Source organism: Mchenga conophoros, linkage group LG18 (genome assembly GCF_057382185.1).
Source record: "Mchenga conophoros isolate Kocher_MC1m ecotype Shallow Benthic linkage group LG18, M_conophoros_male_GT1.1, whole genome shotgun sequence".
Lineage (NCBI taxonomy): Eukaryota > Metazoa > Chordata > Actinopteri > Cichliformes > Cichlidae > Mchenga > Mchenga conophoros.
The window spans coordinates 27,635,531-27,648,875 of NC_140543.1; positions in this window are offsets into that span (position 1 = coordinate 27,635,531).

A 13,345-nucleotide genomic window follows, 5' to 3' on the forward strand; every position below is an offset into this window, starting at 1 on the left:
AACACTGGTGATGCGGGGAAGGCACTTTCTCTAACAGACTTATTGATCTCCACTGCTACAAGGACAGGACAGCTTTCACACCTCAGGCAATAACTCTTTGAATTACAACACTCCTGTCTAGCAGAGGTTTATTGCAATAACTTTTCAGGAATTTCAGACATTTTTAGACATAGTGTCCAATTTTGAAAGGCTTAAAAGCAAATGGACAATGAAAGATGACTTTAGATATGAGGATTGTTTTAAAAATTCTTTCAATGAGCTTCTTTGCTTTGAGAAACTCAAAGCAAAGAACATCTTGGGCTGCTTTTGTTGTATGCTTTGGGTCATTATCCATTTGCACTGTGAAGCACTCTCAGATCAGCATTTGGCTAAATCTCAGCAGAGAGTACAGCCCTGTATACTACAGAATTCATCCTGCTGCTTCTATCAACAGTCGCATTATCAATAAGCAGTACTGACCTGGTTCCACTGGCAGCCATGCTTGATAACGACACAGCTATCTCCTCAAGAGTGTTTCTGGTCAGGTGTTGTGAAAGCGTCTTTCTTTAATCCTCACAATTCATTTATCCCTTTTCAAACTTTTTAGGCCTTTTGTGTTATTAAGCTGGTGCATTATTCTTTTAATGACTGTACCATATCAATGATTAAGGCACTCCAAGTGATGGCTTGCACCACTTGCACCAGCATTTATAAGATTAGGGAAACCTGCAGTCAGCTGAGACTGAAGAAGTCACTTGGATGGGTGATGAAACATTTCTCCCACTGAAAACGTTACGTCCAGATAAACAGAATCAACTTTTGGGGATTTACTTACCTGGATGATTGACATGCATCAAGACATCTATTTGGACCTCATACTGAGAGTTGGATTAATTAATTAAATCGGATTGTGCAAGCATTATAAGCAAACTGAGTTATAGTAAACTATTTGCAAAATGGATTCTGTTTACTGTACACGTCTAAGTATCATTTCTTTAAGGAATTGTTCTAATGAAAGAAAAATGTATAAAAGGAGCAGGGAACTGCAATTAAAGAGCAGATTAAGGTTGGACTGTTACTGGACTGCAGTAGCCTTGTTTATTAGAATGAATATGGGTGGAAAAATCATAAATAAAAGTTCCCCAGATGTTCCTCAGGAGTGCAAGACATTTGCTTTGCTCATAGCTGAGTCATCTTAGCATTAATGACGCTTTTAGTTGTTCTAATGGGGAAATAAAACTGGCGACCTGCAAAGCAGTTGCTCATTTGGGCGTACTTTTTGCTTCACGCTTGTCTAAGGCTGACCTGGGATAAAGCAGGCGGTAAAGGGAGTATTGCAAATTGTTAACTCGACAGTTATTGGTTTAATTGGTTTTATTCTAGAAGGTTTTTTAAATTTTGGAAGCCATTTAAAGAGGTGGTGGTACACACTGGAGCTTTTTTTAGTGCATTTTTACAATCGAGTCCTACTTATTCCCGGCAATGCAGACAAAACTCTTGCAATAATTGTACATAGACAGAATGGCTCAGAGCAATGGGTCGGAGACTCCATCCACCTGAAACACCCTCCACAGGACACCCTGAGGGACACAGTCAAATGCCTTCTCCAGTCCACAAAACACACTGGTTGGGCAACCTCCCTTTATCCACCAAAATGAAAACCAATAAGTTGGACTGTGTGCCTGGTGAGTGTTGGACTCTGCCCGTGACAAAGACCGGCCTTTGTCACTGATTCTGTTTATAATCTTTTTTGGACAGTATTTCCAGGCATAGCCAGGTGGTGGAAGGCTTCTACATTGGTAGCCTCACAGTCTCATCTCTGCTTTTTGCAGATGATGTGGTTCTGTTGGCTTCATCAGGGGGTGGCCTCCAGCTCACACTGAAGTGGTTTGGAGTCGAGTGTGAAGCAGGAGTAATGAGAATCAGCACCTCCAAATCTACAAAACCTCGGGGAGAACAGAGCTGTTGATTTACCAGTTGAGCTACTTCCCTGCCGTGAATGATGAACACTCAACGATTAGTGATGGGTAGTGACCAAAAGAACGAAGTTGCAGATACAAGTGGAAGAAATTAGCTTTCTCTAGAGGGTAGATGGCCTCGCCCTTAGAGATAGGGTCAGGAGTTTAGTCATTAGTCGGTGCTACTCCCCATCGAAAGGAACCAGTGGAGGTCATTTGGAGATCTGACTAGAATGCCTCTTTGGTACCTCCTGTGTGAGGTGTTCTGGGCATGTCCAGCTTGGAGGAGGTCCCGGAGCAGACACAGAACACGCTGGAAAGATCTCTCGGCTGGCCAGGGCATGCCCTCCAGATCCCCCAGATAAACTGGAGGAGGTGGCTGGAGATAGCAAGGTCTGGACATCACTGCTTAGGCTGTTGCCCCTGCAACCCAGCTCTGAAAAAGCAGAAGAAAATGCATTGTTTGATGGAAAATATTAGAGCTTTAAATGGTAGACATACTCACTCACAATTTAGAATATAAAAAACAAAAAAACAACTGAAGTATCTCTTCATGTCTACTTTCCTCCGTCAAGGCAAAAAACTGATGCAGAGTTCTAGCAAGTGACTACTTTAATGCCTGCAAAATCAAACCCTGTCTGACAAAGTTTTATGCTGGCTCTGCTACTTTACTGAGTACGTTTGTTTACTCTGCAGTGCAAAAAAATAATTTAAACCAGCAGACTACTTGTAGTGTATTGATAATATGTCCATACAGAGTCAAGCAATGGCAGCTGAAGAGGTGCAATTCTCCTTTCTCCTTTAAATACATTCCAACAATAGACCTGGCAAGTATTCCTTCAATTTAAAGTTGCCTCGACGTTTTATTTCCATTCAGCGATGCGTGTTATCCAGTTAGCAGGTCAAATGTCAGGCAGTTCTGCAGAAGTAGCTCCACGCTGTGATAAGTGTTTTGTTGCTCTGCTAAGTGTCCCTCAGAATCAGAATGGCTTCATCAGACGATTGCGAGGCAAGCCTGTAATTTGGCATCAGGACTGGATGCTAATACAAATAAAATTGCGGATAGAACAATTTTAAAAGCATTAGGATTTTGTTTTGTTTTGTCAAATGATCAGAAAGTACCATTTGAAAAAAAAAAAAAAACTAACTTAAGAGATATTTATTGAACCCCTTTATTTCTGTTCTGCCTTGTTTCTTTCTTTCAAATCTCAAACAAATTTAAATCTAAGTGTATCGTATATAGTGTCATTTGCAGTGTATCATCAGTGCAGAATACACAATCCGCTGGCTCGCTAATGCTCACTACCTTTTCAGAGATAGTATTCTACCTCAAGTTTGCTGTTTGTTTTTTCCCCATTAAATATGTTTAATTTTTACAACCAAGAAAGTGTAAAGAGAGGGGATAATGGAGTAGTCACATGTCGGTGCCCAATCACCATCGTTTCTGTAGTGAAAACTGGAGATCAAAAGGAACTTGGAAGGAGAACGTGAAAGGCAGAGCACAGCTGAACAGAAGCTGTGAAGTAAGGTCACAATTATAATAAAACTTTTGATTGACCCTTAAAACAAGCCATGTATTGATTAGACATTTTGTTTAATGATGACACCGCTTCTCTAAAATCCCTTAAATCACTAAATGGCAAACTTAAGTTTCAATCATCCAGGTTAATGCTGGAAATCAAAAGGACATACGGATGTAGGAAATCTGCTGATTGGACTGTGCATCACACACCTCACTGACATTTATTTATGCCATGACGATGATTTTTACCGAAACTTGCAAAATAAATTTACACAAAGACAAATCCATCAACTACAATCTTCCTCATACAAAAGGCGTTGAAGTCAAACGCAATGAAAAGCACCCATGTTGGTTAAGTCCCGCTGTAAGTGTTTTCTGACTTTCTGGCTCTTAGTTACTTGTTCTGACGTCACACTGGGTTTGTGGTCCCTGCTCGCCCCTTTAAACGTGAGCTTGCACTTATTTAAACCTATGTGAAAGCAAAGCCTCGGAGCCTTGTTAAGCTGCACACGAGCAGGTACTATTTGAAACCACATTTCGCATGTAAGTAAGTCTGACTGGCCATTGTGCTCTGGAAGATAATTGATCTGATCTAATGGTGCACCACACTGACTGAGGATTTCCCAACTGTTTATTTTTATTGAGCATTAACATTTAAAGTCCAGCTGTAGGCTAAGATGCCATTTTCATTTCCATGAACATAATTCTGCTGAATATTGTCTGCTTGAAATTACTTTACCAGGCATGAGTTTGTTGGCCCCTACTTGGGATAGAAGTTCTTCGAAACACGCCTAACCTCTCACACTCTAATTCCAGAACTTTTAGTGACGACACAGTAGAGTGAAAGTATTGAAAACAAAATACAAACGACCTTATTGTAACAGCCACTTGAAAGGTTAGGAAAATGCCAGATCTCGCCCATCATTAATTGCACCGTCCATGTTGCACTCAAGTCCTCTAACCTCTCTTTGACCACATAGAAACCAGCCCTAGTCCTCAATTAAATGCCCAACTCTGTGGGCACGCACTGTTGTGACTCACATAAACACACGGAAATGCGTTTCCTACACTTGGTTCGTATTTTGATGCTATACAATTATTAGATTACATGCCAGGGGGATCTAGTCATCCACCACGATTACATGGAGCCTTCTATTTTAACTATAATCGGTTTAAAAGCCCAATCATAATAAAGACGCCCAGATAAATCAAAATTTCAGTCACTTTCTGAGGGATGGAATAAACCTTTTCATAAGCCAATTAGAAGAAAGATTCAACCATGTAAATTATTTAAACTGATTAATTTCTAGCTGCATTCCCTTATTTTGACATAGAGTTAGTGCAAAGAGGGGTGTACACATCTGTCCTTTCCTAATATAAAATTAAACTTTCAGGCTGAACTGGCTCTCTGTGAGAGGCTTTTTTTAATACTCTTTAGGAATTAAAAGCAGCACGATATCAGCAACTGCTGAACAGATGACAGAGATTCATCTATAGGGAGCTGATCAAACACACGGCAAAAAGATAAGACAGGAGTTGAGGAAGTGGAAATATTCATATCTGCTGGGCATGTCACAATGTTGCGATTGAGTGCTTTGGCACTTGTAAACACCAGACTGTATTAAATCACATTCTGTGTAAACAGCTGATCCAAAGTCTTCTGTATGAATCAGAGTGACAGAAAACCGTCAGTGTACCCACAACCAAAAGTTGCTGCTGAAACGAGCAGCACACTATGCAAGAAACAAGTAAAAGAGTTGAAATTCGCCTCTGATCTATTATTGCACTGTCTTTATATCAATACAAACCACTGTTAAAGCCACAAAAACAATGAAGAGGAGGAATATCATTACATATGTTAGCCAAACCTATCCATCTGGGTCACATGAATACAGTATTAATTGCAATGCTATCTTTCTAACCCACACAGCTCTAACAAGCCAATACACCTACTCTACGTTGCCACTGCACAAATGTGACTTACCCCATTTACTGTAGCAGTATTGCACACAAGACCACAGGGACTGGCGCCTTCTCGTTTGCAACAACCACTCAAATAGCAACAAAACAGTGCAAAGAAGAACGAACAAAGTATTAAGGTGATCGAGTCAACTGAGGAGCACCTCAGAAACCTAAAAGTATTTTTTTTTCTTTTTAGTGAGGCACTGATAGCTGCTGTTGGTTGCGTCACTAATGTATTTAACACCTTTTTTGTACGTTTTCATGGACTGCCTTCTTAGAGCCCAAGCAATGAATGCTCCATCGTGAGTCAGGATTTAATGGGTGTGATTCACAACCACCGCACCTTCTGAGATCACCTGACTTGCTAACATCACTGGTCAGCTTTGTCTGGTTTCACATCAAACCACCTTCCTTTCATTCCCTTTAGTGATCCTCATTTGTGCAAATCCACAAAATTCTAATAAAGTAAGCTTTGGCTTCTCTGTACTTTATTATGACGATAATTTCTCCTTTGGTTGGACACTAATTTATAATGTTTTGTACGCTTATATTTGTATCAGAGGCCAAGAGGAGTTGATCACCACATCAGTGGGTCTAACAGCACCCTCCTGTGGTGAGAGTGTATAATTACACCTTCATTCTCATAAAAAGGCTTCCTTTTCTTCTACCTTTAACACATTTAATGGATTTAAAAAACCTGCAAAGCACTGTTAGAATTTTACGTTTTTGTAATGTAAAAAAATGAGAACAAGATAGATCAGTTCAGAATGTGATCTATAATCTACGCATTTACACTGAAAAAGAAAATGAAATATTTTAAGGGGGTAAAATCTGAAAAGCTGGAATGAGCTGGTTTGGGCGTCCACACCCTTTTATAGCTGGGGATGTACTTCTGTTCAAAACTGACATGAAAACACATTAAAATCTGGGTTAAATTGTAGTCATTACACACCTGCCACCAGTTAAAGTGACTCCAAAAGCCAATAAAGAGCAGCTGTTCTAATAGGACTCCTCGCATTTACTTAGTTGATTTTTACTTTAAAATCTATGGTCTGCAAAAAGCTTAGAAACTATCAACGGGAAGTCACTGTTAAAGATATCAGTCAGGAGAACGGTACAAAGAACTGGTTGTGTACTACATCTCCCATATTTTGAACTTTTCTGGGCTGGGACGCAAAACAGAAACTTTTCCTATAAAGAAAAACATTCAAGCCCAGTGAAGTTTTGCAACAATATACACCAGTTCTCAAGAAGCATGTGGGAAAATGTGATCTAATGAGACCCAAGTTAAACGCTTTGCAAATAATTCAAATAATTCTGTTTAGATACACAACATCACTGCACCACAAGTCAACACTGATGCTGTGGATATCACAGAGAAGCAAAGCATCACGCTTTGTGGCTGTTTTTCTCCTGTTGAAACTGGGACGTTAGTGAAGCTGGAGAGAAATACTTTCAACACCACAACCACAACTGTACAACTGAAAATCTGCCGGGTCACCTGACGGGGGGCAGTGCACAGGAAACACATCCACATTGTGACAGATTAGGAGCGTTTATGCAAGAAGAGTGAGTCAAGATGTGCCGCGTTGATAGACTCGGGGCTGTAATCAAATGAAATGGTGCTTCGCCTAAGGTATTAGTTTAAAGATCTCTACATTGTTAAGTTTTTAGTTTTCCCTAAAAAAAGATTTCAGTTTTATGTTGGATTGTATTGAAGCAAATGTTTAATTTAACAGTGGTTGGTGTGTAGACTTTCTATATCCACGTGCACCTGTGTAGATTTATGGACTGTGTGAATTTTCTGTCTAGCATGAGGACAGAAGTGAACGTATATATAATCAGGTACACATCATGTTAACTTATTTTCTAGATATTCCTTTGCAAATATGTCTTACAACTATAAATTCTACACAAACTATATTCCTAGGATGTATGCCTAGGTACATAACATAATGATTTTTTGCACCTTTGGTTTGGGGCATAAAGGTATTCACGTCTTTTAAAACAAACTGGATGTTTTTCTTTTTATGCATTCTCTTTGTAAGTAATTTAAGAGATGAAGCGTCAATGTTTAGACAGACTGATCAAGAGTCCCCAGGCTGAAAAACAGAGATTAGTCTGGCAAACAAATGAAAACAAATAAAAAATGCATACAGGGACTGGCAAAAAGGCAATTGTAACTCTGAGAGTGTGTTTCACTGCCAATGAGACAATGAGTTGTGATTCGAATAGTTCATGAAACAAAGTTTCTGTTGGTAAAAAATTTTATGGCACTGTGGGTAACACAGGGATGAGTCAGCTAAAACTGTATTTTTTGGGTAAGTTATATATGATTTATATACGTGACAATTTACAGAACAGCACAAAATGTGAGTGAATTAAAACGCCTGCTTATAACAGAAAGAATAATTAGGCAAAAGATTTTATGGCGAGTCCACGGCAGAAAACTTTTACAACGAAATCACAACTCTGTGAGCATTTAGTGGCCTATTTACACATCCAGGGTACTCAGGACATCGCACAGTTTAAGTGCTATGATGTGCAAAAAGTCTAGCTTTGGTACTCAGTTGTGGTAATTAAGGTTAAAAAAGTACGCTTGCCTTTGATGCCATTGAAAACTACAGCCTGTCTCCATTTCATGGGCACTTCCATGCTCAATTAACAGTGGTTGGTGCTTGTTTTTCTGGTTGTTTAAGGACGCCCTTTGTGGTTAAACCTTAGATCTGGATTAATACAACAGGCGAGGGACATCGTCTGTCTGTCTTCCTGTGAAAGTTGCTGCACATCACCGACCTGAGATCCCAGTTTGACATCTCGTGGTACTCTTGTATGCCTTTAATCTGAGTGCTTGAGAGTGCATCCATCCTGCTGGGCTCCAAGAGTTTTGTGACCATGTTTCATTGTGATGCAGTGAAGCCAGGAAAATACTTAACACAATTTCCGACGCCACAGGACAGATTCTGACTCCATCCTGCAACAGCAGAGGTAACATTGAAGAAGTCATGTCGCGTAGCGTAAATGTATTCAGTTACATTCTTGTTGGTCCTATCTACACTCTTGTCCAATGGTACTGGAGATTGTATGGTTAGCAGTACTCTATCCTAGCTTTGGACTAGAGTACAACACCACTAAATTAAGGATTTTTCCCTCTTAAAAAAAGTGTGAAATAAGTATGAATACTTGTACTTGAAAAAACCGAACAAATAACTCAAAGTAGCTAGACACTGATTGAAAATACTTGTAATTTGCTGAAAATCTTCGACCTTGATAATCTTTTTGGCAATTTTTTTGTAATCAGAAAAAGTCACGGTATTGTAAGAAAGTTGAAGTGACTACCACACAGGTATTTTGCTAAAATAAATTTTATTCAATTAAATTAAAAACATATTTCTGCAGAATATTTGTCTATTACATTATGACCTCATAGAAATGCAGTCTGCATGCTGAGGGTCCATAGACTGATCATACATGACAGGAAATCTGTATTTATAAGCCAACTACAGGGAGGAACCTTCAGTCATTTCACTGCCTTTTGTTCACGATTACACATGACTGTCAGAGTTCATAGTCTGAATTTCTAAATATCTTATTTTGACAAAAACTTTGAAGAAACATTCCTATTTCCTGTTACAAAATCCCTGAAAAGTCCTGCTCAGTGTCTGAGGAAGTGGAGACCGTGCTGAGAAAACTGAAGGCTTTGGCCCTCGACCAGGAGTCAGTGTCCACTGACCAAGAATACACTGGCCCCGCCTGTGAAGGCCAAAGTCTGCAATTGCTATTTTTTTCTATCAAGAAATCTGAGCGATTCAATGTGTAGTTGTACTTGTTCCCACTGACAACAAGAGGAGATTCACTGGTCTTCACTTAAGACCAGTGAATGTATGGTGAATATACATTATATGTGGACCATGATGTAAAATGAGTTTGACATCCTTGCTTAAACAGTTTTTATATTTTAATCTATATTTAATAATTTTATATTGTAATCTATACGATTATTTCAGTCTTTTCTAGGCCAAAGACGTTGCAGGTAAAACATTTTAGCTTTCAGCATTCACATTTCCACTTTTTGCTAGAAAATGCTTTTTTCTAGTTTGTTATTATTGTTATTATTGGAGTTCTAGATGTTGAAAGAAGATACCTGAGGTGGTTCAGGCATGATTAGGATGCCCCTCTCCTTCAAGGTTATCCAGGCATGACCAGGAGGAGGTGACCCTGAGGTAGATGCAGATATCACTAGACAAATTATATTTTCTTGTAAGGCCTGGGGGTACCTCAGGATCCCAAAGGAAAGGAAAACATTCCTGGGAAGAAGGAAACCTGTAATATCTCTCTTAGCATGCTAAACGTGACTCAGCCCAACTTGGGCATAATTTTTATATCGTATTCAGAAGTTAGAAATCCCAAAGATTTCCAGTCTGTTACTACTGACTGTTGTAATGGTCAGTTACCAAAGGAGTTGCTGGTTGATGATCTATCAGTTGAGTAAATGCCAGACATCTGCAGAGTGCTATTTGATTTCTTGCTACCTGAAGAAGTAATGAAATAAACCAGCTATGACTGTGTGGGTGTAGAATCACAGACTTGATTGCCACATTAGGTAATAACCACAAAGACTACCAAATCCTCAGTATTCCAATCGAGCCCCAACCATTTCAGTTATTCATCATCACCCTCAAAAATCTTGAGAAATGTCTGTTATCTGCACTTTAAGTAAACTATTGATCAAATTAAGCTGACTAAGTAAAAAATGTCTTCTGGGCTTTATCAGTGGCACTATCCTTCACTATGTACAAACAAGACCACGAGGGCTGATGCTACTCCAGAAAACAAATCATGAGATTTGTTGCAGTTGCCTCAGTTATATATCATAGCTAATGTGGATTGCATGCTCCCAGAGGGCCTATAATATTAAATCACAAGATTTAATTTATTGCTCACAATGGCACTGTTTGACAAAAGGACTTCCAGCCCCCACCTCGCGCCCATCAATCCACGACGGTTTCCATTATAATGTAGAAATGACAGTCAAACATGCAGTGTTCACCAAGATGCTCAAGGCACATTTAGCCGCCTCCCTAATGTTGCATGTCCCAGTCTCAACTCACAGGCCTCAATGACATTCTATATAACGTCGACTTTACAAGGCCCTGGCTAGCTCTCTCATTTATCAAAAGTTTTACAAAGTCGACCAAAGCCGACATCCCCCACCCCCCGATGCTAGGTTCGGTTTGAGGCGAGATCGGTGACTTTAGTGAAAGCCCTCTGGCTGTGACGATGGGAGAGGAGCACTACGGAGTCAATGATGGTGTGTGTGTGTGTGTGTGTGGGGGGGGGGGGGGGGGGGGGTAAATGGCCAGTGGAAGTGTGGGGAGGATGACAAGGACAGATGGAGAGAGGGTGTGGGTGACTGCAAAAAAAAAAGGAAAAAAATGAGCGAAATGAGGAATAATGTCAGGGGGTGAGATAAGAAGAGGAGGGGTTGGGTGTAATGCTGGGGGTGTGAGAGAACAGGGTTAACTGAAGATTGGAGGGAAGGTGCTATAAACAGAGAAACAGGGCTAATGACAGAGCCTGCATCTGGCTCACTTGGATCAGGGGGACCCATCAATAAATGTGTGACAGCAATAAATATAGTATGACAGGTAATCATGACAATTACCCGTGTCCCCTAAGGCCGGTGCTGGTGAAAGGGGGCTAAGACACAGGGACTGCAGAGAGTCTTAAAAAATCCCCCTGACTGATGGGCCGCTGATTGAAGTGAAGCGCGTGAGGAGAAGATGCTACAAAAATACCCGGAGAGAACAAACTTACCGCAGAGAAGGTGAGAGTATGAAGATGATCTTTAACCTGCACTGTATGAAGTGAATACTAAAGGATCGAAGGCAGCAGTGACTCGATCTATCAATGACATAGTGTGGGGACATACTGGTTGTGTGCGGTGAGAGCCATCAAGCCTACCTGGGTTATAGAAGTGATATAAAGCGCAATGTTTCTAAGCTGCCTCATGGGCAAAAAGGACAATATCTTGTCAAGAGTACCGCTGGCAAAACTTTAAATTGCTGCTGACAGTGTAAAAACAGTTCATCCGTGTAATATACAATTACAGTATAAGTCAAGAAGTTTCAACAAAGGTGAAAAATAAAAAGAGACTGCGCTTTCCTGCCTCAGTAGCATGTTATACACACACAAAATACAATAAAATGGGGGGGGGGGGAAGCAACAATCTCGTGATCAGACCATTGTACTGTAATTAAACTGAAAAAAAAATGATGTTGTTGCTACTACAAAGACAAGTATAACCCAGGAAGATGAAACAATGGAAGTGACTTTGAAAGCAGAGGAGGATGCGCAGTTAATTGAAGAGCCAGCAGAAGAAGATCAAAGCATAGAGGTTCCTTTATAGAGGCCGAACTAGAGAAACCCTGACAAATGTTGTAGGTCATTTAGAAAAGTGCGTGTTTGCTTTAAAAGCCATCTTTTTAATCAAAAAATGATTTTTTTTTTTTTTTTTTTTTTTTAAATGACATCAGAAACAGCAGTATGCGACATTATGTGATGGCAGAGCTTCAGTTCATCCTTTGTCTTTTTTTTTTTTTTTTTTTTAAATAAATAGGACAGGGGGAATGAATGAGAGAAAGAGGGGAAGAGAAAGAAAGAAAACCAAAGGGGAGAAGAGACGGTGAGAAGGGGGGGGAAGAGAGACAAAAAAAAAAAAAAGAACTCCTGGGTCACCTGTATGGAGAGAAAAAAAAAAAACAAACAAAAAAAAAACAAACAGAGGAGACAGCAAACAACAAAGAGCAACATAATAATAGAGAAAACAAAGCACCATCACAATAAACTAGCTAGTCATAGATATCAATATTTACTAAATAATAAACGATATTGTGCAGCACGCAAGATAGACAGCGCACAGTGTGCTTTGAGGCAGCAGCCAAGAAAGCTTTAGTCCGCGTCTGTGAATACCCATGTGTGCATACCTGTGTGGATCAGCATGCTTGCATTCCAAAGGTTTCTCCATGTAATGATCTGCTAGGGAGTGTGGGGGGGCCACAGCCCCGTCCTCCAGAAAAATGATTTCTGAGATTATTTATAATAATTCATCCAAACAACAACATAACATAGACCACGTAAAATATTGCTGTGGCTGCTGTGATGACATCCAAAGTTGTGGGACACCCGATTCCAACCCAGGCCTTTGCGACAACCTTACGATCTATGGTTGCCTCAATCCAGTGAGTTATTCCAGCATCCTGAAGCGTCGCTTTGAAGCCTCGAGATGAGTATTCACCTAACTGTATCTTGGATTTTTTTTAAAGCACTTGTTTATTGTCTAATGACTAATGATTGACAAGTCGTTAGCCAATGAGCAGCTTTTTGAAACATATAATCACCAAGTGACTCAGTTTTTTTATTCAATATGAGCCAGAATGAGTGACTGAGTCCATTAACTCACTAGAAAAGTGTTTACAGAGGTCAAGACAGAAAGCCGTTCTCCCATAGACTTTTCTAGGACCGGAAGTCTTTTTGCACCAACAGCTATCGCCATCTGGTGGCCTACAGGTAAAATGCATGTTTAAGCCACTTCCACTATGGTTTTATTTCTCTGGGTTCTGAAATGAGACAAAAATTCTTTAAGATACAAAAGGAAGTTGTTTTTTCGACAGCATTTTCAGACAACCCACCAAGGCCGATGCCTCAGACACCCAACGAGCCAAACGTCTTTTCTTCTTTGATCACCAGTTCTGAGCTTTGCTCATATCCAAACGTAGCCAGTTTTAACTATCATAGTTTCGCATTAGGTAACAGAAGGTGTTGTAGACTTATAGGAGTGATGCTAAAAATTGGCCTTTGTGCAGATACGTCTACACCTACGGATCATTAATGAATTTATGATCCCATTAATCATTGTCATTCA